This window comes from Neoarius graeffei, chromosome 6, assembly GCF_027579695.1.
Source record: "Neoarius graeffei isolate fNeoGra1 chromosome 6, fNeoGra1.pri, whole genome shotgun sequence".
NCBI classification, from domain to species: Eukaryota; Metazoa; Chordata; class Actinopteri; order Siluriformes; family Ariidae; genus Neoarius; species Neoarius graeffei.
Window position 1 is genome coordinate 4,446,921 of NC_083574.1, and position 27,722 is coordinate 4,474,642.

General features: G+C 40.5%; 1 protein-coding gene across 3 annotated transcripts in view; it reads left to right on the forward strand.

Moving 5' to 3' along the window:
* mafa (MAF bZIP transcription factor a) overlaps nt 1-27,722 on the forward strand; it is a 99,707-nt gene that overhangs the window by 23,292 nt on the left and 48,693 nt on the right. The window contains exon 3 of one of the 3 annotated variants that reach the window (XM_060923203.1): nt 15,030-15,409. The exons of the other annotated variants lie outside the window; for them this stretch is intronic. The gene's annotated coding sequence lies outside the window, so the exon portion shown is untranslated. Of the gene's footprint in view, nt 1-15,029; nt 15,410-27,722 lie in introns of those variants that run through there. 3 annotated transcript variants of the gene reach the window in all.

The following is a 27,722-nucleotide window of genomic DNA, read 5'->3' on the forward strand; positions in this document are numbered from 1 at the left end:
ATCTAAACATGATCCAGAAGCGCAGACGTCTTCTCTGGGCCAAGGCTCATTTAAAATGGACTGTGGCAAAGTGGAAAACTGTTCTGTGGTCAGATGAATCAAAATTTGAAGTTCTTTATGGAAATCAGGGACGCCGTGTCATTCGGACTAAAGAGTTGAAGGACGACCCGAGTTGTTATCAGCGCTCAGTTCAGAAGCCTGCATCTCTGATGGTATGGGGTTGCATTAGTGCGTGTGGCATGGGCAGCTTGCACATCTGGAAAGACACCATCAATGCTGAAAGGTATATCCAGGTTCTAGAGCAACATATGCTCCCATCCAGACGACGTCTCTTTCAGGGAAGACCTTGCATTTTCCAACATGACAATGCCAAACCACATACTGCATCAATTACAGCATCATGGCTGCGTAGAAGAAGGGTCCGGGTACTGAACTGGCCAGCCTGCAGTCCAGATCTTTCACCCATAGAAAACATTTGGCGCATCATAAAACGGAAGATACGACAAAAAAGACCTAAGACAGTTGAGCAACTAGAATCCTACATTAGACAAGAATGGGTTAACATTCCTATCCCTAAACTTGAGCAACTTGTCTCCTCAGTCCCCAGACGTTTACAGACTGTTGTAAAGAGAAAAGGGGACGTCTCACAGTGGGAAACATGGCCTTGTCCCAACTTTTTTGAGATGTGTTGTGGTCATGAAATTTTAAATCACCTAATTGTTCTCTTTAAATTATACATTTTCTCAGTTTAAACATTTGATATGTCATCTATGTTCTATTCTGAATAAAATATGGAATTTTGAAACTTCCACATCATTGCATTCCGTTTTTATTTACAATTTGTACTTTGTCCCAACTTTTTTGGAATCGGGGTTGTATATATATTTTTTTCTTTTTTTCATTCTTTAATCAGTTTCATTCCTTCATAATTTCATTATAATTATTCTCTTCTAATTCTAATTTTCTGCTTGCATTAGGAACTCTGAAGTGGTGTAAATTGGCTTGCAGGAAATGCTCGCGGAGATTTTTATTTAGCTTCGAGGTGTCAAAATTGCGCTGTATTTCCTTTGTCACAAACATGCTCAGTAAAGTCTAAACATCTCTGTTGGTCCATTTGTCTATGTTTTTTTGCTTGTTTTTTCCACGTTTTAACACTCGTGTTAATAGTTGTTGTTTACACAGCTAACGTTTTACATGGACTTTTAAAAATGGTGGCTGGCAGTGCTGACTTGCCTTGTATTCGACCAATCACTACACACTTACATCACTCATGGTTCCTCTTTCTTGTGCTGTTAGAGAACCTACCCTGAAGTAGGAGCTAAATAAACAAGTCCCTGAAAAAACAAGGAACTTCCTCCAATAGTTTGAAGAACGATAAACGTTCCTCCACTCCGAACGCACCTTGTCCTTGTACATAAATCCATGTGGATTAATGTATGAATTGACATTTTGGAATAAAAAATATTCCAGACCCTTTTCATTCCTAAACATCTCTTGTGCGTAAGAACTAGAACCAGGACATCAAGGACGTAGGAGCTCATCTGACCTGCCTTCAAAACAACCATGACAACCAAAACATCAAATAGAACTGAAATGCGATGATGTGAGAGAGGACCGACCTCCACGACTAACTGTTTCCAACAGGAACTTCAACAAACAAATGAGCAAGTTTTGTTCCTCGAGGGAAGATCGACCCAAAACATCAATCAGAGCCGAATTTGCATGATAAATGAGAGAGGAGATACAATTCTAGTCAGAAGAAAATGTGTTAAGTGACCTAATTACTGATTTGTTTGCAAAAAATTGACAATACAATGAGCGAGTTTTGTACAGAAGGTCGAGTTCTTTCAAATAAAACCATCAGAACTGAAATCCATTGAGAACTGATGGTGGGAGGAGACACGATTTCACTGAAAATAAACAAAGCTGTAAACAAATTGTTCACAACAAGAAAATCAACAAACAAACGGCCAGGTTTTATTCCTCAAAGGAAGATCGACCCGAAACATCAATCAGAACTGAAATTGGATCAGAACTCTGAGAGGAGATACAATTCTAATGAGAGGCCTGGAAAACCATTAAAGGAGAACTGAAGTCATTTTTAAACTTGCTTTATTTCTTAATTAACGTGTTATTCAGTTACGTTTTCAGTTTTAGTAACCTTATATCGTGACTCGTATTGGCAACTAATTGCAATAAATATTATACTTATCGGCCTATTCGGTTTTTAGCCGTGTTGAATTTAGTTTGTTTGGTCCACGGCAGGCGTCGCTTATCCGCGCGATCTTCACCAGACTTGTGCGAGACTTTGAAACGTGAAGTGTCAGCCAGGTGTCAGTGCCGCCATTTTGAAAACTGTTTTCCAAACTAAATATTGCACAAAAACGAGTTTAAATGATGATTACTGCCTACTTTTTTCAAACTTTCCTGATTGATATCAAAACAAACACAACTTCCGGCTTGATCACATCAGCATTCGAAAGAGAGCGCGTGCGTCTTTGACAACGTTGGCAGATGTCGGTCACTTTGATTTCCACTGTACGTTTTACTTCCGTCCTACGATGTCTCGCACAGGTCTCAACGAGTCTCGTTTACGGCAATTGCTTTGACAAATGGACTGATATATTACAGAGCATATTTCAAACACTCAGAACTTGCTATAGCAGTGACAAAATATCGATCAAAAATGCATTCCGATATTTAATAAAAAGAGATAAATAGAATTTTGATTTAAAAAATTGCATTCGGTCCTCCTTTAAGTTGACCTAATTAGCAGTTGATTAGCAAAAATTTGACAATACAATGACCAAGTGTTGTCCAGAAGGTCTAGTTCTTTCAAACGACGCAAACAGAACTGAACTCGATACAATTTAACTGAAAATAAACAAATTGTTTACAACAGGAAAATCAACAAACAAATTACCAAGTTTTGTTTCCCGACAGAAGATCAACCGAAAACATCGATCAGAACTTGAATCGAATGAGAAATGAGAAATCAGAGATTCTAATGAGAGGTCTGGGAAATTTGTTCATTTGGCCTCATTACAAACTCGTTAGCAAAAACTTTTTGTTAGCAACCAAGTTTTCTCCGGAGTGATGAGTTCTTTCAACAAAACAAAACAACTGGAACGGAAATCCGTGGAGAACTGATGGAGGAGGTACGATTTAACTAAATTGTGGACGACGGACTAGCTGGTGTCGTTTACTTGATGAAGTGCAATAAGGACCAAAGGCAGCTGAGACAGAGACAGCTGTCACATTTTAATTCCCAACCAAGACGACAGCTCGGATTGGCTGTGTTGGGATAAAGCAGAGCCAAAAGATGTAAAAACGAAGATTTAAAAAAAAAAAAAGATGTAAATGTAAAATGATGGAATGTGCCATTTATTAGTCAGAGATCAGGTGATCAAGGATCAGCAGATTTACAAGATAGAACGAAAATATTGCATGCTAAGAAACCGGGACTTGCTAGTTCGCATCTCTGGGTGTCGTCTAAACAATTATCAAACACAGAATATGATCAGAATGGAAGGATGGACGCAGAAACCCATGGTCTTTATTGGAGTCCTAGTGTTACTGTGAGCAGAGGAACCATCACCGGCTCATGTCACCGCCATTGACGCGTCACTGATGTTTATGGATGATCTCCTCCTGTGCTCTCCGTCTCGTCTCAGGACATCGTGACCTAGCAGGAAGTGAGCTCTACTCTCACCTCACCCCTTCCTCCACCTTCCACCTGCTCTTAGGCGAAGGAAACTGGAGATGGAGGCGTGAGGGCTAAATATAGCCGTGTGGGGTGAAGACAGCATGGCCTGGCTTTAAGGTTAAAAATATAGATATCCATGTCGAGAGACAGAAACTGTAATGTGGACTGCAGTCGACTCTGTGATGCTCAGAAAGCCCAGTTAGCGTTAACTTATGGTTGTGTGGCGTGAACCGTGAACTTGCTTGCTTCACCATAACACTAAAAAAAAAAACTTCAATATTTACAGCAGCAAAAATATCTTAAATATACTGCAGATGTGTTTATTTTCACACCACTAATAGCCTGCATGATCGTTTCTATAGTAACAGTTTATTAAACACCAATGGAAGGAGTCTCCAGTCTCAGCTTAACCTCAGCTTAACCCCCTGAATAGAATAATAATATTACAGCACCATGAAAGAACCATCAAATTGTGTCGTGTCGTGTTTTTCACCTCAATAAATCGCCGCATTGTCTTGTGACGTCATTGTGAGACCAATAATGAGAGACGCATCGCAGTTACTATGCACATTTTTTCCTTTCTCTGACGCCGCATGCCATGCGCCAGAAACAACACAACAACATTTATTATGGTGTGACTCTGCTGGGTGCCTGGGGGACAGCAGGGAACCAGTGCTTTCACTTTACATCACTACTGTAGAGTTACCGTCCAATATCACACTCCATACGTCAAACAGTCATCTGGTTTCATCTCTCACGTCCACGCTCGAACAGCACCATTAGGACTAATGACCATGTACCTGTTCCTGATTAGAGCTCAATCACAGCACGGCCATTTATATAAGGACTCTCAGACTTTGCGAAAGCCTTGTATTTTGTGTCACTTTTCTGGTTTTGACCCTGTTTGTGTTTTTGGACTGTGAGTGTTGGATTGTATCCCTCTGATATCCTGTCTGTGCTTTGTTCCACCACTGCCTGTTTTTCGACTCGTTTTGGATCTGTTTGCGAGCGTGTTTTCAATAAAACTCTTCCTGCGATTACACCCGTCTATCGCCCTTACACGACACAAACTGTCAACTGTCCAACAAGCGAGTGGACTCATAAAACTGTTTTAACTCGTTTTATATGAAACTGTCATGAATATTTTCTGTAAAATTTCTTAGTAAATAAATAACCCCACGTTATTTTTTTAAAAAGAAAATTAAAAATAAGCGCTGGATAAAAACTCATCTATCCTTTGGAAATAAAGATACAAATTGTGTTGTCTGGTGGTCAGGTGTTTATGAGATACGTCACCTTGCACTTATGATCGAGTTCCCTGTGGTGGGACACAGATGTCGTTTGTACGTACAGACGCAAAAGCCATCAAAAATCAGGTCGAGGCATTCCTATATTTTCTTCAAGTAAGGCGGCCTTTTGATTTCATAAAATCTATGAAATTTAGTTCCATCTGAAATGTGGTCATTGTGATATATGTTTATTTCTGTAATATCACCAAAATATCAGGCCATTCTGTGGCTGGGAAGTTATTTAATTTGAGGGGATTAAAGCAAATAATGTGCATGAAATCGCTCGCTTCGCTCAGTCAAGCAGACAGAGGAAGTCCGTGTGTGTGTGTGTGCGCATGCGCAGGTTTCCCTTTGAGCGTGCACTGACAGTTCCATCATTCTGTCGCTAAATGAACAGCTGATCACACCGAGGTGCTCGCTGAGCGCCGATATTTATTAGTTTGGTCCTGCGTTTCCTTTCCTTCGTATAGAACATAACGTCTTTTCTTCTCGCTTTCTTTCCGTTACTGTAGTCGGTCTTTCACGTTTCATTCGCACACTCACGTCCTCCATTTTTCTCTCCTGTTTCAAATTTGTATCCCACAATGCCTTGTGCGAACGGGGAAAGCCCACCACGTGATGTGACGCATGACGTAGTATCTTGTATTGGGTCATGGTGAAGCAGGAAAAAATAGCGGGGAATTTAGGGCCACGTGGAGATAAATTCATTAATTGTTCTATTTAAAAATAAACTTATAAAATTGGAAGTCTGTGATTTGAATTCACTAGTTTTCAGTCTACTAAACAAAAATAATTGGGAGTTGGGAAAATACTGTACGTTTTATGACCTACACTTGAAAAAAATCTGAAAGGTGGTCTAGCTTTGCGTATGGAGAGCTGCTATTAAGCATGCGTCATCTTTATTTTGTTGCTTATTTTTTTTCCTCCTGAAAATAACTAATTGATTATTTAATTATCTTGGAATGAAATTAGACAAAAATGAACCTACATCCAAAATACATTTTCAATTTTTTTTTTTTTTGAAGCAGTTCAGTAGAAAGACACTAAACTGAAGAGTAAGACTTTCACTCAGACTGAATTACATCTCCTGATTTTTTTTTTTTTTAGAAATAACGTACAAGTCTTTGTTTCAGTACGAAACCTGCACCGGATTTTGTCTCTTCTTTGAAACAGGGGTCATATAACATCATAATGGATTTATCTACGCTCTCTCGCTCTCTCTCCGTGAGCTTCCGAACGCAGCAGAGGGATCCGTTTTAAACAGCCGAGTTATCAAACTGTGCTAAATTTAGCCGACAGCGTGCGGGCTTAATTCCACTTTGCTAATTATGTCCACGTTGCAGGCATCTCAGCACTGGCCTTCTCTCCGACCCGAAAAGCTCAGACTCAGCAGAAATGGCACCGAGGTGTGTGTGTGTGTGTGTATCGTGTGTGTTGTGTGTGTGTATGCATTCATGCATAACTTTTTATCAAAGCGCACAGTAATTCTTCATTCTTTTAAAAATTATTTACAATTGAATTGGTGTCTCGTGAAATAAAATATTTATTAATGTGTAATGAAGCATATTTTAACAACATAATATGTTATGTAAGGATGAAAACACTATATTCTCAAACTGTAGTTGATTATTTTCCTATAACGGCGTGTCCGGAAGTGATTTATTCCTCTTACACTGCAGCAATTTACCAAAATTTTTAAAAACGTATTAAATAATCATAACACTGTGCTTTTATCAGCTATAATTATGTTTCATTTTTTCCCCTCCTGGTAATGACAGCCTTGTATTTTGTGCGTCATAATATATTTACAATATTGTGCATAAGTATTTACCCCCTCCGCCTGTTCCACATTGTGTAGCATTATGACAGGAAACTAACCTGGAGTTAATGAATTAAAATTTCTTTGAGAATCTACACAAATACTGAAATGGAAGAATATTTGTATTTTGCAAAATTATTTACACAAACGTTCCAAGAGTCATTCTGCAACATGACACTGCGCTGTTATATCAGGACCTGTGTTAAACGCATTTCGTGCAGAAAGCAAACATCAAATCCTGTGTCAAACTCTGAACATCGGCAACACCGACCCTTGAAATGCTTCACCTAGCTTACGGTAATGAAGCGATGAGCTGAGTGAGGTGTTTTGAGTGGTATTTACGTTTCAAGAGAGGCAGAAGTCAGAGCAATCCGACGATCCTGACACACAATACCCTCAATTTCTTGGACGTTTCTGAGGGTTGTGCTCTTGAAGCACTTCAAGATCTTCTGTTCCCGATGTCCTGATAGTGACACGGAATTAACTGGATGTTTTGTTTCTGCAACACAGACCCAAATATTGAAAACATGATGTCAGGAAGCTGGGACTCTGACTCCTGAACGTTGGAGTTCATGTCTGTTCATTCACAACAGGAACAGTGTCGGAACTTTCTGATTGATATTTACACTGTGTGCCAAAAAAAAAAAAATCACCATTTGGATTCATCTCATCTCATCTCATCTCATCTCATCTCATCTCATTATCTGTAGCCGCTTTATCCTGTTCTACAGGGTCGCAGGCGAGCTGGATCCTATCCCAGCTGACTACGGGCGAAAGGCGGGGTTCACCCTGGACAAGTCACCAGGTCATCACAGGGCTGACACATAGACACAGACAACCATTCACACTCACATTCACACCTACGCTCAATTTAGAGTCACCAGTTAACCTAACCTGCATGTCTTTGGACTGTGGGGGAAACCGGAGCACCCGGAGGAAACCCACGCGGACACGGGGAGAACATGCAAACTCCACACAGAAAGGCCCTCGCCGGCCACGGGGCTCGAACCCGGACCTTCTTGCTGTGAGGCGACAGCGCTAACCACTACACCACCGTGCCGCCCTTGTTCACTTGCTGTTTGTGAAAAATTAATTATACATGAGCTGATAGCTGACGAGGCGCGTAGCACCGAGTCGGCTATAATCCATGTACGACGTGATTGAGTGAAATAACTGTTTTATTCTATCTGCATTCACTGGATTTTGAGAAACAGAGCATTTTTATTTTTATTTTTTGCAAATTCGATAAATAAAAACTTTATACAAAACGTCAAACAAAATCATTTCTGCTTAGAATGTAAACAAACCGGCGAAATGACAGGAGCAATTTGTGAAAAATGAGATAATAATTATAATAATAATAATAATAATAACTCTTGAAAAAAAACATTCTTTCCATCAAATACTTTCATTCCATATTTTGTTGCTTTTTTTGTATTTCTTGGGGTTGTCTTCTTCTTTAGTTTTTTTTTTTTTTGCGGTTGGCAAACCAACTTAAAGCTGCATTACTGCCACCAACTGGGCTGGAGTGTGGAACAGGAGCTACTGGGGGGGTTCTTGATTATTTTTTGTTGGTTTTTTTTCCAAGTAGAGTTTTTATTTCATCCTCAGTTGCTTCAGCAACACGCTCTGCCATTTTGTTTTTCTCGACTCATGGTATATGAGCTGATATCCTCGTAGTAGAGTAGCTAATCAGAGCGCACATATCCAGTGAATGTGGATTGAATATTTAACAGCTATTCCATGAAATCAAGTGGTAGATAGATAGATAGATAGATAGATAGATAGATAGATAGATAGATAGATAGATAGATAGATCAAACTCCACACAGAAAGGCCCTCGCCAGCCACAGGGCTCGAACCTGGACCTTCTTGCTGTGAGGCGACAGCGCTAACCGCTACACCACCGTGCCGCCACCATTTGGATTTAATTAAGCACATATTTTAGAGCCTTTGAATGTTTAATTACTGCCGTGATTCATGTTTCAGCTGGGAACAATTCTTTTATCCCAAACTGATGCAGTGAGTAGATTCTCATTTCTTAAACACGCATGTTGGAAGATGTATCCCATGGTCATGGAAAAGATGTTACGAAGGAGATTGCTCCAATAAATTATGAGAATCGGGTTAAGAACTGACCAACACATTATTAAAACCTGGAAGGGTAGTGGAGAACCGTTAACTTTGCAGAAGAAATGTGGTTGGAAAAAAACTCCTGACTGATCAGGATCAGAGATCACTGAAACACTTCATGAAGTCAAATCATAAAAAAATGGACAGTAGAACTCAAAGCTATGTTTAAAAGTGAAATTAAGATCATTTCTACACCCACAATGCAACGAGAACTCATAGGATTGATTCTAAACAGTTGTGTGTCCATAAGAAAACCATTTGTTTGCGAGACTAATCAGGAGAAAAGGCTTCAATTTGTGAAGGAGCATAAAGATTGGAGTCTGGAGCAATGGAAAAAGGTCATGTGATCTGATGAGTCCAGACTGACCCGATTCCTGAGTGATGGGCGTGTCAGGGTAAGAAGGGAAGCTCATGAAGCAATACAGTACATGGCCACTGTACAAGCCTCTGGAAGCAGTGTGAAGATCTGGAGCTGCTTCAGCTGGTCAGGTCGACACTCAGCAACGTTATGGGGCGATAAAATGAAGTCAGCTGACCACCTGAATGTACTGAATGACCACGTTATCATCACATCAATGGATTTTTTCTTCCCTGATGGCATAAAATAAGGGCTCAAGTAGTGAAAGAGTGGTTCAGGAAGCATGAGGAATCGTTTTACACATGAATTCACCACCACAGAGCCCTGACCTTAACCACACTGAAAGTTGCTGCAGATGCTAAGACTTTACAGAGTGGTTCGACTCCCCAGTCATCAAGACAAGATCTCGGTGAAGAATTAAAGTGCTAGTGTTACGAAAATGACATCATAAAATCCCAGGTGTTCTGTGTGAGATATGCTAAAATAGGTTGTAAAGTTCACTAATAAATTTTAAAAAATGATTCAAAAAATATTTTTGCATCTGAATTCTGTTCCAAAAAAAACATTAAAAGCTTGTCCGCCATTAGATCGCGGCGATTTATTGATCAGCGGTGCTGCATGTGCGACATCATTTCCTTCTTTTGTAAAGTTACACAACTTTACGACAACAAGGACGAAGAAGAAGTGACTCAGAGTGAGCGTGTTTCAGTTTGCTTTTAGATCAGTAATTGTCCGTAGTCTATCCAAGTATTATATTTGGCCACATAGAAACTACCATAGAACGTTATTGATCTGACTAATAAATTCAAGCAACAGGCTAAACACAAGCTGGACACTTCCTGTGCGGCGGTGAGCTCTTTGGGACGGTGCTTCAGACTTCTGTTTCCAGATCATAGGAACTGCTCCACGTACCAGACGTCGCTCAGATCCTTTGTGAATTTGCCTCGTAAATGTATCTTTTCCAAAATGTATGGAGCAGACACCGAACCGTCCCATCAGCTTGAAGTTACCACTCTTTTTTTCCGTACAAATCGAATCCATTCATCATTCCGTAAGTGTCCTGCAGACTTTGGGTTATAATGGATCGAAATTCCGTGGTTTTTATCGGCTGCACTCGAACAGCCTTGAACAACACACCTCAGTCTTAGGAGACATGCTTCGGTTTTAATTTTGTTTTGGACTAAAAAAAAATAATAATTAAAAACATGCTACATTTTCCAAAGCAGATGAAGCCAGAAATGCCGTGAACGTTCAAGCGTTGCGTGTATGACGTCACTTCCATTGAATTCACAATATTTGTGTAAGAGCCAAACTTTACTGGCGAAATAGAACATGTTCCCAGTCTCATATTAAAATACAATTTAGCAAGGGCGCAGATAGGATTTTTGAACTGGGGGGACTGAGCTGTCAGCAAATGATTCCATTTTGTGTATATATGTATGTGTGTGTATATATATATATATATATATATATATATAGACTACCGTTCAAAAGTTTGGGGTCACTTTGAAATGTCCTTATTTTTGAAAGAAAAGCACTGTTCTTTTCAATGAAGATGACTTTAAACTAATCAGAAATCCACTCTATACATTGCTAATGTGGTAAATGACTATTCTAGCTGCAAATGTCTGGTTTTTGGTGCAATATCTCCATAGGTGTATAGAGGCCCATTTCCAGCAACTCTCACTCCAGTGTTCTAATGGTACAATGTGTTTGCTCATTGCCTCAGAAGGCTAATGGATGATTAGAAAACCCTTGTACAATCATGTTAGCACAGCTGAAAACAGTTGAGCTCTTTAGAGAAGCTATAAAACTGACCTTCCTTTGAGCAGATTGAGTTTCTGGAGCATCACATTTGTGGGGTCGATTAAATGCTCAAAATGGCCAGAAAAATGTCTCGACTATATTTTCTATTCATTTTACAACTTATGGTGGGAAATAAAAGTGTGACTTTTCATGGAAAACACAAAATTGTCTGGGTGACCCCAAACTTTTGAACGGTAGTGTGTATACATGTTATTTCACCTCCCTCACTGCCATCACCAGGAACTACCTGCAGGCCAGGACAATGATAACATTTTAACATCTCATCTCATTATCTGTAGCCGCTTTATCCTTCTACAGGGTCGCAGGCAAGCTGGAGCCTATCCCAGCTGACTACGGGCGAAAGGCGGGGTACACCCTGGACAAGTCGCCAGGTCATCACAGGGCCGACACATAGACACAGACAACCATTCACACTCACATTCACACCTACGCTCAATTTAGAGTCACCAGTTAACCTAACCTGCATGTCTTTGGACTGTGGGGGAAACCGGAGCACCCGGAGGAAACCCACGCGGACACGGGGAGAACATGCAAACTCCACACAGAAAGGCCCTCGCCGGCCCCGGGGCTCGAACCCAGGACCTTCTTGCTGTGAGGCGACAGCGCTAACCACTACACCACCGTGCCGCCCACATTTTAACATAGCCTATGGAAATCCAAAGTTTACACATTATCATCACGCACAGAAATTGCAAAACTGCAAAACTAGTTTTAAAACCGCTAAGTTCCAGCTGTTAAACATAGCGAGAGGCTGGGCTACGTGTGTGTGTGTGTAAAGTGTAAACCAGTGCATCCTGACTTTCTAACTATGCCTGTGTGTTGCGTGAGCGGCAGTCAGTCAACAACTCTTCACAAAGTTTCCTTATGAAACAATATGCTCGCTGAAATTATGGCAGGGAACGCCAGATTAAACATTAAAACTGCCTTCTGAGCACTGTATCTACAGGCTACCACCGAAAGAAGGAGGCTACCAGAAAGGCATCTCTACTCTGTACGATTTTACTTTCACTACGACATTACTTTGAACAGACTATCAAAAAATTGCAAGGTGTTATGATAAAGTAAGGCACAGTTTACTTACAGTCTTTTTTTTTTTTTTTTGAAAAACGATGCAATCGTTTTCTGCCTTTTGGCACCCTTCATCATGCCGTGTTGGGGTCCTGAACTAGGAGGAGCTGTCCCCGATATGCCTGTCAAACTTGTTGTGGGTAACCATAGCAACCAAGCTCGAGCTTGCAACCTGTGCAGTCTGCGCAGTTGCAACTATGTATGTACTGCTGTGCACCTCAATAAACCGAATGGTAATTAGTCTTTTGATTTTTCCGTGAGGTTTGCCTTATGCAAAGAAAGACAGCATAGACGTTTTTTCCTCCCTGTAATTGGGGGGGACCGAACGAGGTGAATTTAAATCTGGGTGGAACGAATCCCCTCGTCCCCCCCTCTATCTGCACCCGTGCAATTTAGGCAGTAAACTATTCAACATGTCTAGTTTTATAAGGTATAGTTTTCAGGACTGACATCATTTTCGTAAGACGAGCACTTTAATGCAAACCTGGATGGAAATAAAAAGCCGTAATATTGTAGAAGGTTGTCGAAGTAATGCCATACGGATTGTGGGCTGTAATCAAAGATAAAGGTGGATCAATGAAATAGTAGAGTTTGTGACGTTTTTATGGAGCAGGCAACGTATAAAAGCTGTGACAAATTGTGTATGAATTTATCCTTCGTTGCTTTCTGAAATCCTGACATTAGTTATTGAGAAAGCACTTGATGTTGCTGAATGTTCATGAAACAAGTTCTCACTTGTGTTACAGCAGATATAAACCGCCACGCCCTCACGAGAATCTCTTATTTCTCTGGTTTGGTCTTAAAAGAGAACTGGAGGCAATTTTTTTAATTATCAAAATTCTATTTATCTCATTTTATTAAATATCGGAATGCATTTTTGATCGCTATTTTGTCGCTGCTATAGCAAGTTCTGAGTGTTTGAAATATGCTCTGTAATATATCAGTCCATATGTCAAAGCAACGGCCGTAAACGAGATTCGTTGAGACCTGTGCGAGACATCGTAGGACGGAAGTAAAACGTACAGCGGAAATCAAAGTGACCGACATCTGCCAACATTGTCAAAAGACGCGTGCGCCCTCTTTCAAATGCTGAAGCCGGAAGTTTTGTTTGTTTTGATACTGTAGCAATCAGGAAAGTTTGAAAAAAGTCGGCAGTAATCGTCATTTAAACTCGTTTTTGTGCAATACTTCGTTTGGAAAACAGTTTTAAAATGGCGGCACTGACACCTGGCTGACACTTCACGTTTCGAAGTCTCGCACAAGTCTCGTGAAGATCGCGCGGATAAGCGACGCCTGCCGTGGACCAAACAAACTAAATTCAACATGGCTAAAAACCGAATAGGCCGATAAGTATAATATTTAATTGCAATTAGTCGCCAATACGAGTCACGATATAAGATTACTAAAACTGAAAACGTAATTGAATAACACGTTAATTAAGAAATAAAGCAAGTTTAAAAATGACTTCAGTTCTCCTTTAATATGACAAAAAAGGGTGTTGTTAATGAGTGTGTAAGTGATGACACTGGAGACTCCTTCCAGACATGTGACATAAAAAAAAAAATAATAATAATAATAATAATAATAATAGGGCGGCATGGTGGTGTAGTGGTTAGCGCTGTCGCCTCACAGCAAGAAGGTCCTGGGTTCGAGCCCCGTGGCCGGCGAGGGCCTTTCTGTGTGGAGTTTGCATGTTCTCCCCGTGTCCGCGTGGGTTTCCTCCGGGTGCTCCGGTTTCCCCCACAGTCCAAAGACATGCAGGTTAGGTTAACTGGTGACTCTAAATTGAGCGTAGGTGTGAATGTGAGTGTGAATGGTTGTCTGTGTCTATGTGTCAGCCCTGTGATGACCTGGCGACTTGTCCAGGGTGTACCCCGCCTTTCGCCCGTAGTCAGCTGGGATAGGCTCCAGCTTGCCTGCGACCCTGTAGAACAGAATAAAGCGGCTACAGATAATGAGATGAGATGAGACAATCTAAAGGTTTGTCACAGTCACTGGATATTCCTCTGAAATGCTTTTGTCTGAAGGTCTGGTCCGATCCATACTGAGAGGCTGGAGATTGTAGATAAAGAGCTGTATAGAATGATGATATGCTGCGTATCAGTCCACTCTATTTTATCCTCTGTGAGTTATTTTTATGTGAGTTTAAGTGCCACGCCTTTCTCCTTCCCCTCATTTCACCTTCAGACTCAAGACTCGTTCTCCTCGTTAGCTTGACGAACGAGCCGACTGCCAGCAAAGTGCTCTGCTTAGGTTTCGTCCCGTCTCTCCGTCCCATTTCAGCACATTACAGGACAGAAATAAGCAGCATTTAGCGTTAAATACGGCTCTGACTCACTGTACCGACTGAGCCGAGGCTTAAATTCCATATCTTTATTTAATCCGGGTTTAAAATGTACTGTACCTGTTTCACATATATACAGTATGATTATCATCATCAATATTAGATCTAAAAACAAAATTAACACTTTCTTATTGCACATTTGTTTAATATTTGATTCAAAAAGTTATTTTTTGTGAATTTTAGATTTAAAAAAAAAAACTTGGTATTTTTAAAGGGTTTTTTATATTAAAATAGTGGTAAATATGTGCAAATTGAATAACATATTAAATTTCTCAACATGACATTTGCCTGTTTTTGGAAACATCACTGAATTAATTATTTTTTAATTTATTATTGTATGAAATTATTTGCAGGTACAAAGGGGCGTCATATTCATATTGTGTTCCAGAGTATTTACTGTATTATCTGACCACAACATGAGTTTCTCAGATCATCACATATAGCGGCCTTCAGGCTTCACTTTTATTGTCATTATTTTTTTGCAGGGAGACATGGTGTTGCGAGACTTGGGACATGATGTTTGAAGACTTGGGACATCATGGGGAGACATGGAACACAAATAAAATCTCTAGCTTAATCCTAAATGTTTTTTTATTATTATTATTATCTTGTAAACTCGTCCCATATGAACTGTATGACCACACAGTGCTGGTACAGCGAGAGAAAACTGTCAGTTTACCCCAAAACCAGACTCGACTAAACAGTTCCATTCTCAAGAAGGAAGGAAATAAGGTTCATCCTCAAACATGGACACGCCCACATTTTTAACAAACATTTTTAAATGATTTTATATTTGTAAACCACAAGAACAAACCTGTAACATGATGAACTGTCCCAACTCTCCTCATCTGGACATTTTGAAATGTTTTTTTTTTTTTTCCCCCAGAGTTTAAGTTTAATAAATAATATTATACCTGGTAATGCTCGGCTACAGACTTTAATTCGTAACAAATCCCCAGTTATCTAGCGTATATTACACCATCGAATGGTGGTGGAGGTGAAGGAGGAAATATGGTACATGTTTTGGTTGATGTGATACTGAACTGCACAAACCTTACTGCAGGATCCAACTTCGGCTCCAAAGGAAGTCGGTCGAACTTCTGATGGAGTATAAAACCTGATTGGGTGAAATTGATTTATGGTAATGAAAACAGTCCCAGGTCTCCCCCATGGCAAGTATCCCTGCTCTCCCCATGCATTATAAGTTATAAATTGTAATGTATTTATATATTTATTTGTTTAATTGTTTTTTCCACACTATGGAAGTTTGGGGTCACTTTGAAATGTCCTTATTTTTGAAAGAAAAGCACTGTTCTTTTCAATGAAGATCACTTTAAACTAATCAGAAATCCACTCTATACATTGCTAATGTGCTAAATGACTATTCTAGCTGCAAATGTCTGGTTTTTGGTGCAATATCTCCATAGGTGTATAGAGGCCCATTTCCAGCAACTCTCACTCCAGTGTTCTAATGGTACAATGTGTTTGCTCATTGCCTCAGAAGGCTAATGGATGATTAGAAAACCCTTGTACAATCATGTTAGCACAGCTGAAAACAGTTGAGCTCTTTAGAGAAGCTATAAAACTGACCTTCCTTTGAGCAGATTGAGTTTCTGGAGCATCACATTTGTGGGGTCGATTAAATGCTCAAAATGGCCAGAAAAATGTCTTGACTATATTTTCTATTCATTTTACAACTTATGGTGGGAAATAAAAGTGTGACTTTTCATGGAAAACACAAAATTGTCTGGGTGACCCCAAACTTTTGAACGGTAGTGTGTGCATATATATATATATATATATATATATATATATATATATATATATATATATATATATATATATAATATGAGAGAAAGCGAGAGAGAGAGAGAGAGGGAGAGAGAGTGTGAGAGTGTCAACTTAAGTATAATTTTGTATCTAAATTATAAATTAAACATATATAAATTAAATATAAATTATATACATATATCATATTGTCCATAATATAATAAATTATATATTTATCCAAATTAAATACTTTTTAAAATACATTTACTTATCTATATTAATAAAAATATTACATTTATTTATTTATTTATTTATTTATTTATTTGTTTGTTTGTTTTTTAATTTTCACACTATGGGGTAAACCTACAATAAATATATCTTTCAATAAAAATGATTGTGTCAAATTGTTCCAAAAATTTTTTAAAACAATAAATAAATAAATAAATAAATAAATAATACAGTAAATTATAAATATCATTTATATATACATTCAAATAAAATGAACATAAATTAAATCTAAATTATATAAACAAATAATATCATCTGTAAGATATCATATTATAAAATGATCTAAACATAATACCTTTTACATTACAGGTATTTATTTATATTTATAAAACCAGTACAATTATTTCTTTCTTTGTATTGTTCCTGATATTCTAATACATATTTCTGTCATCTATAATAGAAGAGTGAGTAGGTCTTCTCTTTTATTATTATTATTATTTATTTATTTATTTATTTTTCACACACTAAGCCCCTGACCTTCCCTCAGTGTGTGTATTAAAGCATCTCAGATGAACATGAGCAGTATGGACGCCGGAGTAAAGGCGTATCGTATCAGGGCACAGAAAAGGACCCGAGGCCTAAGTGCACCTTACTTACAGCCCACACTTAATGCTTCCTGTACAAACATATCTATTTTTAATAACGGCTAACTTAATGGCCCAAACATCTCTGTCAGCGTCCTTCCGCCCTCACAGCAGCGCACGGACACAAGATTTCTGCTCAGAAGGTTTCACTGACTTTTCTTTCGAAACCACTATGAAATTTTCAGCCACAAAACATGAACAATGGATTATGATCAGGATCGAGCTGCTCACGGTCACGTTAATATCACAAAACAACGCTTTAAAGCCTTTCAGTGATTTTGTTCTGAATGTGCAGCATCATAAACCTGCCTTTGTATTGGACACTGTTATTGATTGATTGATTGATTGATTGATTGATTGATTGATTCCAAACACACGACAACACTTTGCCAAAGTCATGGGAAATTTAACCTTCAATAAACATATTTCATTAAAAATAATAAGAGATAAAATGATCCTAAAAAATGAGTAAGAATAATACATGATATAAATGTTATTATCTGTTTTAGATTATTTTAATACATTTTTCAACATTTAATACATTTCAAAAAGACTCGACTGTTCAGAATGATTTTATTATTTTTATCCTTATACTTTATTATATTGATTTTGTTTACAACTCCACTGTAAGTCATGTTGATTAGTAGTTTGAAGAAATCAGTCTGGATATCAGTTGGATATCAGTTTATGCTCAACGTTCCAGTATCAGGAAGCAGAAAACGTGGCATCAGTACATCGGCCATTTTAACTCTTTATACCCAAAACAATAAAAAAGAGAAAAACTAGCTCACTATAAAGTGTGTAAAACACTTACAGCTTCTCTCTCTTTTTTTAAAGTAAATAGAACATGTTTAGTTTATTGCCTTTAAGATACGATCACAGACACACCATACATTACATTACTGGCATTTAGCAGAAGCTCTTATCCAGAGCGACAAACAACACACCCAGAGCAGCCTGGGGAGCAGTTGGGGGTTTGATGCCTTGCTCAAGGGCACTTCAGCCATTCCTGCTGGTCCAGGGAATAAAACCGTCAACCTTTTGGTCCCAAAGCTGTTTCTCTAACCATTAGACCATTAGAGCCAAAAGTATGTGAACACCTGACCATGCCACCCATTAGATGTGGTCCTAATGGGTTACAGAATGTCTCACCCAGGCCAAAACCTGCTCCAGCATGACGATGCTCCTGTGCATAAAGCAAGAGCTCCATGAAGCTCCATGGTGCATTCAGGTTGGACTCAAGTGTCCGTGACTGAACTCAACCTTTGGGATGAACCGGAACTAGAACTGGAGCCTCCTCATGTAACATCACTGCCTGATCTCACTGAATGAACACAAATCCCCACAGCCACACCCCAAAATCTAGTGGAAAGCCTTCACAGAAGAGTGGTGGAGCTTATTATAACAGGAAAGAGGGAATAAATCTGGAATGGAATGAGATGTTCATCAACAAGGACACATGAGTGAAATGGTCAAGGGAAGGGGTACACATACTTTTGGCCATACAGTATCGTTAGACTTGTGATATTGGACTCAAATAGAAATTTAAAAAAAAATATATATATATATATATATATATATATATATATATATATATATATATATGAGTCTAGAATTGGGGTGGCACGGTGGTGTAGTGGTTAGCGCTGTCGCCTCACAGCAAGAAGGTCCGGGTTCGAGTCCCGTGGCCGGCGAGGGCCTTTCTGTGTGGAGTTTGCATGTTCTCCCCGTGTCCACGTGGGTTTCCTCCGGGTGCTCCGGTTTCCCCCACAGTCCAAAGACATGCAGGTTAGGTTAACTGGTGACTCTAAATTGAGCGTAGGTGTGAATGTGAGTGTGAATGGTTGTCTGTGTCTATGTGTCAGCCCTGTGATGACCTGGTGACTTGTCCAGGGTGTACCCCGCCTTTCGCCCGTAGTCAGCTGGGATAGGCTCCAGCTTGCCTGCGACCCTGTAGAACAGGATAAAGCGGCTACAGATAATGAGATGAGATGAGATGAGTCTAGAATTTAAGCTGGTCAGTTGGTTCGGAATGATGAGTGGGAATTTTGGCATTCCAATAAACTAGAGATGGAAACTGATGACTTTTCTCTTTTCCGAAACAGACAGATACACAAACCTTTAAATGATTTTCTATGGAAAGCTGTGTCTCAAGGAAGCACACATTAACGAGCATGTGATAACGGAGAAATAACTAATGATGAATGAGTGAACTGGGCCGAAAAATGGGATAAGAATCAATTTAAAAAAAGGGAACGTGTGACGGATCGTGTGCATTTCAGGTGAATGTGAGTGAAGTCCTTTTCGTGTGAATGTTGTCTCTCTCTCTCACACACACACACACACACACACGTTTTTCTCACTATCCTTGTGAGGACCTTCCATTGACATAATTATTATTGCAGTTAATTAACGCTGTGCTGCACCTGAACCTAACCTTAACCTCAGTAATGAAAAGGAAACTTTTTGGTGCATTTATTTATTGTTTAAAAAAAAAACCATAATAACAGTGATTTCCTTGTGGGGACCATCCAAATGTCCCCACAAGGTCGAAATTGTCAGATTTTACTATCCTTGTATCAATGTTGTAGTCGAGTCACTAAACCTTGAGTCTGAGTCCAGTCTCGAGTCCCCAGTGTTGAAGTCCGAGTTGAGTTCAAGTCTCACCTCATCTCATCTCATTATCTGTAGCCGCTTTATCCTGTTCTACAGGGTCGCAGGCGAGCTGGAGCCTATCCCAGCTGACTACGGGCGAAAGGCGGGGTACACCCTGGACAAGTCGCCAGGTCATCACAGGGCTGACACATAGACACAGACAACCATTCACACTCACATTCACACCTACGCTCAATTTAGAGTCACCAGTTAACCTAACCTGCATGTCTTTGGACTGTGGGGGAAACCGGAGCACCCGGAGGAAACCCACGCGGACACGGGGAGAACATGCAAACTCCACACAGAAAGGCCCTCGCCGGCCACGGGGCTCGAACCCGGACCTTCTTGCTGTGAGGCGACAGCGCTAACCACTACACCACCGTGCCACCCTGAGTTCAAGTCATTTAATAAAATTTCGAGTCGAGTCCAAGAACAAGACTCCAACCGCACCATTTGACGGTGGCTGTTGCTGCCTTTATATGAAACCGTTTACGACGTGTGCGCGAGAGTCCGCTTGGCCCGTGCACTGTCCGGGGCGGCCCAAGAGTCTATTTGATACACATGCCAAGGTGTGCAGGTGTGACGCTCTTGCACGAAATCCGTACAAAAATTAATGTAGACATAAATATCTTATGCCAAATCATTATGGCATGTTACCAAAAAAAAATAATAGAAAAGATCCCAGTCCTCATCTCGAATTTACGAATCTGAATGTAGTTGATGTACGAGTCTGTGTCCAAGTCCGAGTCATCGGTGCTCAAGTCCAAGTCAAGTCATGAGTCCTGAAAATTTGGACTCGAGTATTACAAGCCTGGTTTGTGGGGACATTTGGTCCTCAGTAGTACACACACACACACACACACACACACACACACACACACAGGAATACACAGACTCCATTATCTTGATCATATTCCTTTTAATACCACGTGTGTGTGTGTGTGTGTGTGTGTGTGTAGGCAGTCGAGCGTGTTGAGCAGTAGCGGTATAATCGCCCTAATCAAAGGTCTTAATCAGCCATTAGTGTCCTCTCGGCTGCACACACTAAAGCAGCAGCTGTTAGCGCTAGCTGCCAATGGGAAGGACAGCGACCTCTCGCCAAATCCACCCCGGGCTTTTCTTACAGCTCCGTTTGGTTCCAATCGCATCGAATCCCGAATGCGTGAGATGGGATCGGCCCTGTAGGCTAACTCACGGCTTACAAACTCACTCTTCGTGAGTCTGACAGAATAAATGACGCTTTTATATTTCGACTGAAGTGCTCGTCAGGAGCCACATGGAGGTCGCGATGCATCTATTGAACGTGTCGTATCTTCCGTGCGATGTATCTGTGGGGTTCGTGTGCAGCCGGCGGAGGGAGGAAGATTTCTGGAGAGGCGGCGGTGGGGGGTTTGGAGTCTGTGTGTCTAGCTCATGTGTTTCCCACTCGAGACATAACTGCTGTGTTTACAAGGCTCACTGGCTCACTGTTAAATGATTGGAGTAAAGAGAGAGGGGGGGAAGTTGTTCTCTCTCACCCCGGTTCTGTTTCATAGTTCTGGTTAACCAGCAAAAAAGAATGTTTAATTACAGGCTAGGCTCGCTGTCACACTGGAAAGGCCATTACTCGAGGGAATCGGGTCGAAAGAATAGAGTTTAAAAGAAAAAGGTCGAGGTTGTGATGGGCCTTGTGATCGGCTTTTTTTTTTTTAATTTGACCAAAGAGACGTCGGGACGAAAGGAGACGTCTGCTTTTAAAGGAGCCCTCCACTGGAGCCGTTTAATGGGACTCGCTGTAAGTTGGCTAGCCACAGTTTGGACCGAGGGCCTCTTAGTCATGCGGAGTGTAAATTCTGTGTTTTCTGGCGTGTTACTTAGTCAGGGTCAGGACCTCCAGGCTGCTGGGAAAACAATTAAAGCAGATAAAACACACACACACACACAGCAAGAGCAAGAATGCACTTAATGCTCACATGCATGCAAGGACGGAAACAACTACCATGCAGTCGAGTGCAAAAGTATAAGCACCCAAATATACAAAATGCTATATATATGTGGGGGCGGCACGGTGGTGTAGTGGTTAGCGCTGTCGCCTCACAGCAAGAAGGTCCGGGTTCGAGCCCCGTGTCCGGCGAGGGCCTTTCTGTGTGGAGTTTGCATGTTCTCCCCGTGTCCGCGTGGGTTTCCTCCGGGTGCTCCGGTTTCCCCCACAGTCCAAAGACATGCAGGTTAGGTTAACTGGTGACTCTAAATTGAGCGTAGGTGTGAATGTGAGTGTGAATGGTTGTCTGTGTCTATGTGTCAGCCCTGTGATGACCTGGCGACTTGTCCAGGGTGTACCCCGCCTTTCGCCCGTAGTCAGCTGGGATAGGCTCCAGCCCGCCTGCGACCCTGTAGAACAGGATAAAGCGGCTATAGATAATGAGATGAGATGAGATGTCGATTTGCAAAACCAAAAAGATTTTCATTCCGTTGTCACTATATGAGGATTGCAGAAAAAAATTAACCGAGACACGACTCAAACCTGGACCTCCTCGAATGGAATACGGTCCCACTGACCCTGGAAGGGAACTGATCCGATCCGAAGCGTCCAATCTGTCACTGTCTTTACCCACAGACAGGAAGTGTTCAATATTCAGCTGTTAAATATGCACATGATGTCCAGCTCTTCACCTTGAGTAAAACCCTTCTCTCTCTCTCTCTCTCTCTCTCTCTCTCTGGCATAAGCATCTGTTTAATGAATTGAAGGGTCTTGATTCCGTGTGTGTGTGTGTGTGTGTGTGTGTGTTAAAAGCACAAAAAAGCACATTTTATAACCTTGTCCCTGTGATTCTGCTACTTGTACTCCCTGAACGTTCTCATATAAGATGTTTTTTTTTTTACTGCCATAGAGGTTTGCTAGTGGGTGTGGCCTATCTATAGCTCACTGCTTGGTGCCATTATTTCATTGGTCGTGCCAGGCTAGTGCAATATCCACTCAAGCTAGCTAGAGAACATACTGTTTACCAAACCACAGTTTAAACACATATCAGACATCGTTGAGATACTATTTTTGCAATGTTTCATGTCAGTTTTATGAGCGTAAATTTATTAATTTATCAGTGTAAAGAAGGTGAAACTGCGCTTCGAACATTAGCTACGTTTCCACAAAGGTTAACCTGCTTAATTACGGATGAATGAAAGGTAACAGTGGAAAGACATGGGTTAAAAAAAAGAAGAAAAAAGAAAAAAAAAGCCTTGCAAATATTATGATATGAAGAACAAATAGAAACGCTGTCTTAATGAAAAAAGAGTGCTGTTTAAAGCTAGGCTGCCTTTCAGATTTTTCAGGTCATAAAAAGAATTTTCCCCAACACCTGATTATTTTTGTTTAGTGGATCAAAAGCTACTGAATTCGAATCACAGACTTCAAATTTTATTTGTTTATTTTAAAAATAGAACAATTAATGAATTTCGAGCCATGTGGCCCTAAATTCCCCGCTATTTTTTCCTGCTTCACCATGACCCAGTTCAAGATACTATGTCATGCATCACATCCCGTGGTGGGCTTTCCCCGTTCACGCAAGGCATTGTGGGATACAAATTTGAAACAGGAGAGAAAAATGGAGGACGTGAGTGTGCGAATGAAACGTGAAAGAGCGACTACAGTAACGGAAAGAAAGCGATAAGAAAAGACGTTATGTTATATACGAAGGAAAGGAAACGCAGGACCAAACTAATAAATATGGGCGCTCAGCGAGCACCTCGGTGTGATCAGCTGTTCGTTTAGCGACAGAATGATGTCAAAGGTAAACCTGCGCATGCGCACACACACGGACTTCCTCTGTCTGCTTGACTGCGCGAAGCGAGCGATTTCATGCACATTATTTGCTTTAATCCCCTCAAATTAAATAACTTCCCAGCCACAGAACGGCCTGATATTTTGTGAGATATTACAGAAATAAACATATATCACAATCACCACATTTCAGACAGAACTAAATTTCACTGATTTTATGAAATCGAAAGGCCGTCTCGCTTTAAGAGAGGAATAAAAAAATCCAGATTTAATCGTGTGACATCACTGAATGGAAACTGAGACCATCCGCAATTGTGTTGCTGACATTTTTTAAATACCTTTTCTATTTCGCAGAAAAACTTCATCGGAAACCCGGCACAAAACGCTCTTCCTCTGTCCCATCACCAAATCACTTCACTTCTAATTTACATGAAGTCAAGCATGGAAGCCCCGCCCACTTCCTGTCACCAGCAGTTGCTTCAGTATAAATCTTCAGCTGTCATTGAAACCAGATCCATCTTTCAGTTCCTTGTTGTTGATCCTGAACTAATATCAAACCTCAGACTTCTCTGTTTGTGATCTCAGGATCCTCGTTAGTGTGAAAAAAATATTTAAACCCTGACAATCCGGTGCTCCTCAGCAAGGACAACGAAACTGCACTGCTGTCCTTCAGACAATCCCCCTCTGTGTGTATGTGTGTTAGTGTGGAGCCCATTATTCGTGCTGCTCTTCTGACTAATCCCAAGCTGAGATCTGTTCCATGTGCGAGCACAGACGACAGGATCTCCGTCGTGTACCGTACCTTTAAACTCTGCCGAACAGTCCCAGACCTGACATGTGCACTACCTCCACGCTCTCTGGAGTGCCCCGGCGTGTCGAAAAGGCGCCACTCGATCAGCTGTGTAATGCACTTAAAGCACTCGCATGCCATGAGTGTTTACAAATCCCCTCTAACCCCAGGTGAATAGCTGCATGAAGAGCCAGAGCGAGATGTGTTTCAAGCTTGCTGCAAAAGGCATGTCACGGTTCAGCAGGGGAGAGGAGAGGAAAAACAAACCAGACAGAGAGAGAGAGAGAGAGAGAGAGAGAGAGAGTCTGTGGATGAAGAGACAACTGTTGAGTAAAGAATATTTTAGTGAGCAGGCCCCCGTCATGTTCTGTCTATGAGCAGTTTATTAATGAAAAGTGCTGCACAATTCAGAAGCTGTTCACATACAGAAACTGCTGCACTCTTCATGAACTCTTCCCAGCCTGTTCTATGACTGTTCAGAGTTGCACTGTTTCCATGCTGTCCATCAACTGTTTAAGAAGTTGCATTGTCTGTTGACTGATCGTGAACTGTTCAGTTGAACTGATCATGACCTGTTCACAAACAAACCATGCTATGCTGTTCGTGAACTGACCGCAAGCGGATTCGACCATGAGCTGCTCACAAACACAGACCGTTTGGCTGTTCAGAAACAATTTGCAAAACAAAGCCCGCTACACTGTTCGTACTGTTCTGAGTTTTGCGCTTTTCGTGGACTGTTCACAAAACAGAAGCTCTTGTGTTTGCTCATGAGCTGTTCGCAAACAGAAATAGTTTGATCATAAACAATCCGCAAAAAAAGATACATTGTTCGTGAACTGTTTCCAGGATTGAGTTGCTCACTGGCATGTTGTGACCAGCAATTGTTTGGCTGTTCATAACAATATTGCATACATGACCTACTGCACTGTTCGTGAACTGTTCGCATATAGAAAGAGACAAGTTCTTAATAAACTGTTAATAAACGATCAGAAGGTGCTGAGCTGTTCTTATGCTGTTCACAAAGAGGAATAGTTTGGCTGTTCATAACAACATGGCAAACGGAAACTACAGCACTGTATCGTGAACCGTCACATGATTGTGTTGTTCATAAGTTGTTCACAAACAAAAGCTCTTGCATTTATTCATGAGCTGTTTGCAAACAGAAACAGCCGGGCTGTTTATAAATAATTCACAAACCACAGCTGCTACACTGTTCGTGAACTGTTCTGAGGATTGCTTTGTTTGTGGTCTGTTCACAAATGTTAGTTATTGTGTTTGTTCATGAGCTGTTCACAAACAGAAATAGTCCAGCTGTTCATAAACAAACAAACAGACAAACAAAAAACAATACATTGTTTGTGAACTGTTACCAGGATTGCATTGTTCACTGACAGGACGTGAATAGGAATAGTTTGGCTGTTCATCACAGTATCACAAACAAGAACTAATGCACTTTTTGTGAACTGTTTGCATACAGAATGAGACAAGTTCTTAAAAACTGTTCACAATCAGAAGGTGCTGAGCTGTGCTTGTGCTGTTCACAAAGAGGAATAGTTTGGCTGTTCATAACAGCATTGCAAACAGAAACTAATGTGCTGTGTCATTAACTGTTCACATGATTTTTTTTGTTCATAAGCTGTTCAGAAACAGAAGCTTGTGCATTTGTTCATGAGCTGTTTGCAAACAGAAACAGTCCGGCTGTTTGTAAATAATTCGCAAACCACAGTTGGGACACTGTTCGTGAACTGCTCACAATGGAAGCTGTTGTGATTGTTTCTGAGCTGTTCACCAACATGAATAGCTCAGCTGTTCGTAAACAATCCACAAACAAATAACAATACACTGTTCATGAACTGTTCCCAGGATTGCATTGTTCACTGACAGAGCACGAATAGGAATTGTTTAGCTGTTCATAGCAATAACGCAACCATGAACTAATGCACTGTCATGAACTGTTTGCATGATTTTGTTGTTCATAAGCTGTTCACAAAAAAACCTGCTGCATTTGTTCATGAGCTGTTTGCAAACAGAATCTGTTTATAAATAACTCAGAATCCACAGCTGCTACACTGTTTTTTTAACTGTTCTCAGGATTGCATTGTTCATGGAATGCTCACAAACAAAAGTCGCTGTGCTTATTTATGAGCTGTTCGCAAGCAAGGATGGTTTGACTGTTCTTGGCAAAATCGCTAACAGGAACTAGTGCACTGTTCATGAACTGTTCATAGGATTCCACTGTTGATAAGCTTTTCGCAAAAAGAGAAATTGTTCAGTTGCTTGTAAACAATCGGCAAACAAAAACCGATTCACTGTTTCTGAACTGTTCATATGGTCGTGCTTTGTTCACAGACAGGAAACAAACAGGAATGGTTTGGCTGTTCATAACAATGTCACAAACAAAAACTATTGAACTGTTCATGAACTGTTCGCATGTAGAAAGAGAAGTTCAAAATAAACTGTTCACAATCGGAAGGTGCTGAGCTGTTCTTGTGCTGTTCACAAATTGGGGTAGTTCACAACCAAACTAAAATGTCAGAAAGACAAGCTGCTATAACGTTCATGAACTGTTCACAGGACGGTGCTGTTCTCGAGCTGCTCATGAAGTCAAGCAGCTGCACTGTTTATAAACCTGTAAGAAAGAGAAGGTGCCGTGCTCTTCATGAACTGTTCACAAAATGACTTTGCTTCGAGCCAAAGCGCGGCTTTGAGCCGTGTGCAGGCTCCAAACCATCAATTTTCTTAAAGTCACCATTTTATAAAAAACACAAAGGCATTTTAATACAAGTCACAGATCTTATTTTTTTCATTCTAGATCAAACACAGTTTGTAAAATCATAAAAACATGCTTTGTATTTGAAACACATATTTCAAATTCCTGTGTTAGACACTATGTGTGTGTGTGTGTGTGTGTGTGTGTGAAGCCCGCCATCGTTTTCAGATGTCCGACTGTAACAGAATCCTCCGGGGGTCAAAACTAGTCTGATCTGCATTCCAGTCTGATAAAGAGCCGAGACAAAGAGGAAGGAAAGATGGAAGGATGGAATTCTGCACTCCTTTTTTCAGAAAGAGGTTCTCCTGAGAGAGAGAGAGAGAGAGAGAGAGAGAGAGAGCAGTGCTGCTTTCATGTTCAGCTTAAATCATTTCAAATTAACGTGAAGTGACTGCTTCTCATGAAAGCCTTTTTTTTTTTTGGGTCAAACTATGTGAGCCAGAAATATAAGCAGAGGACAATTTCTGTAATTTATGCATTTTAGATGTTTTTTTTTTTTTTTTTTTTACATTTTATGAGTTAAAGAACAAAAGACAAGAAGGAAAGAACAGCAGGAAGAAAGAC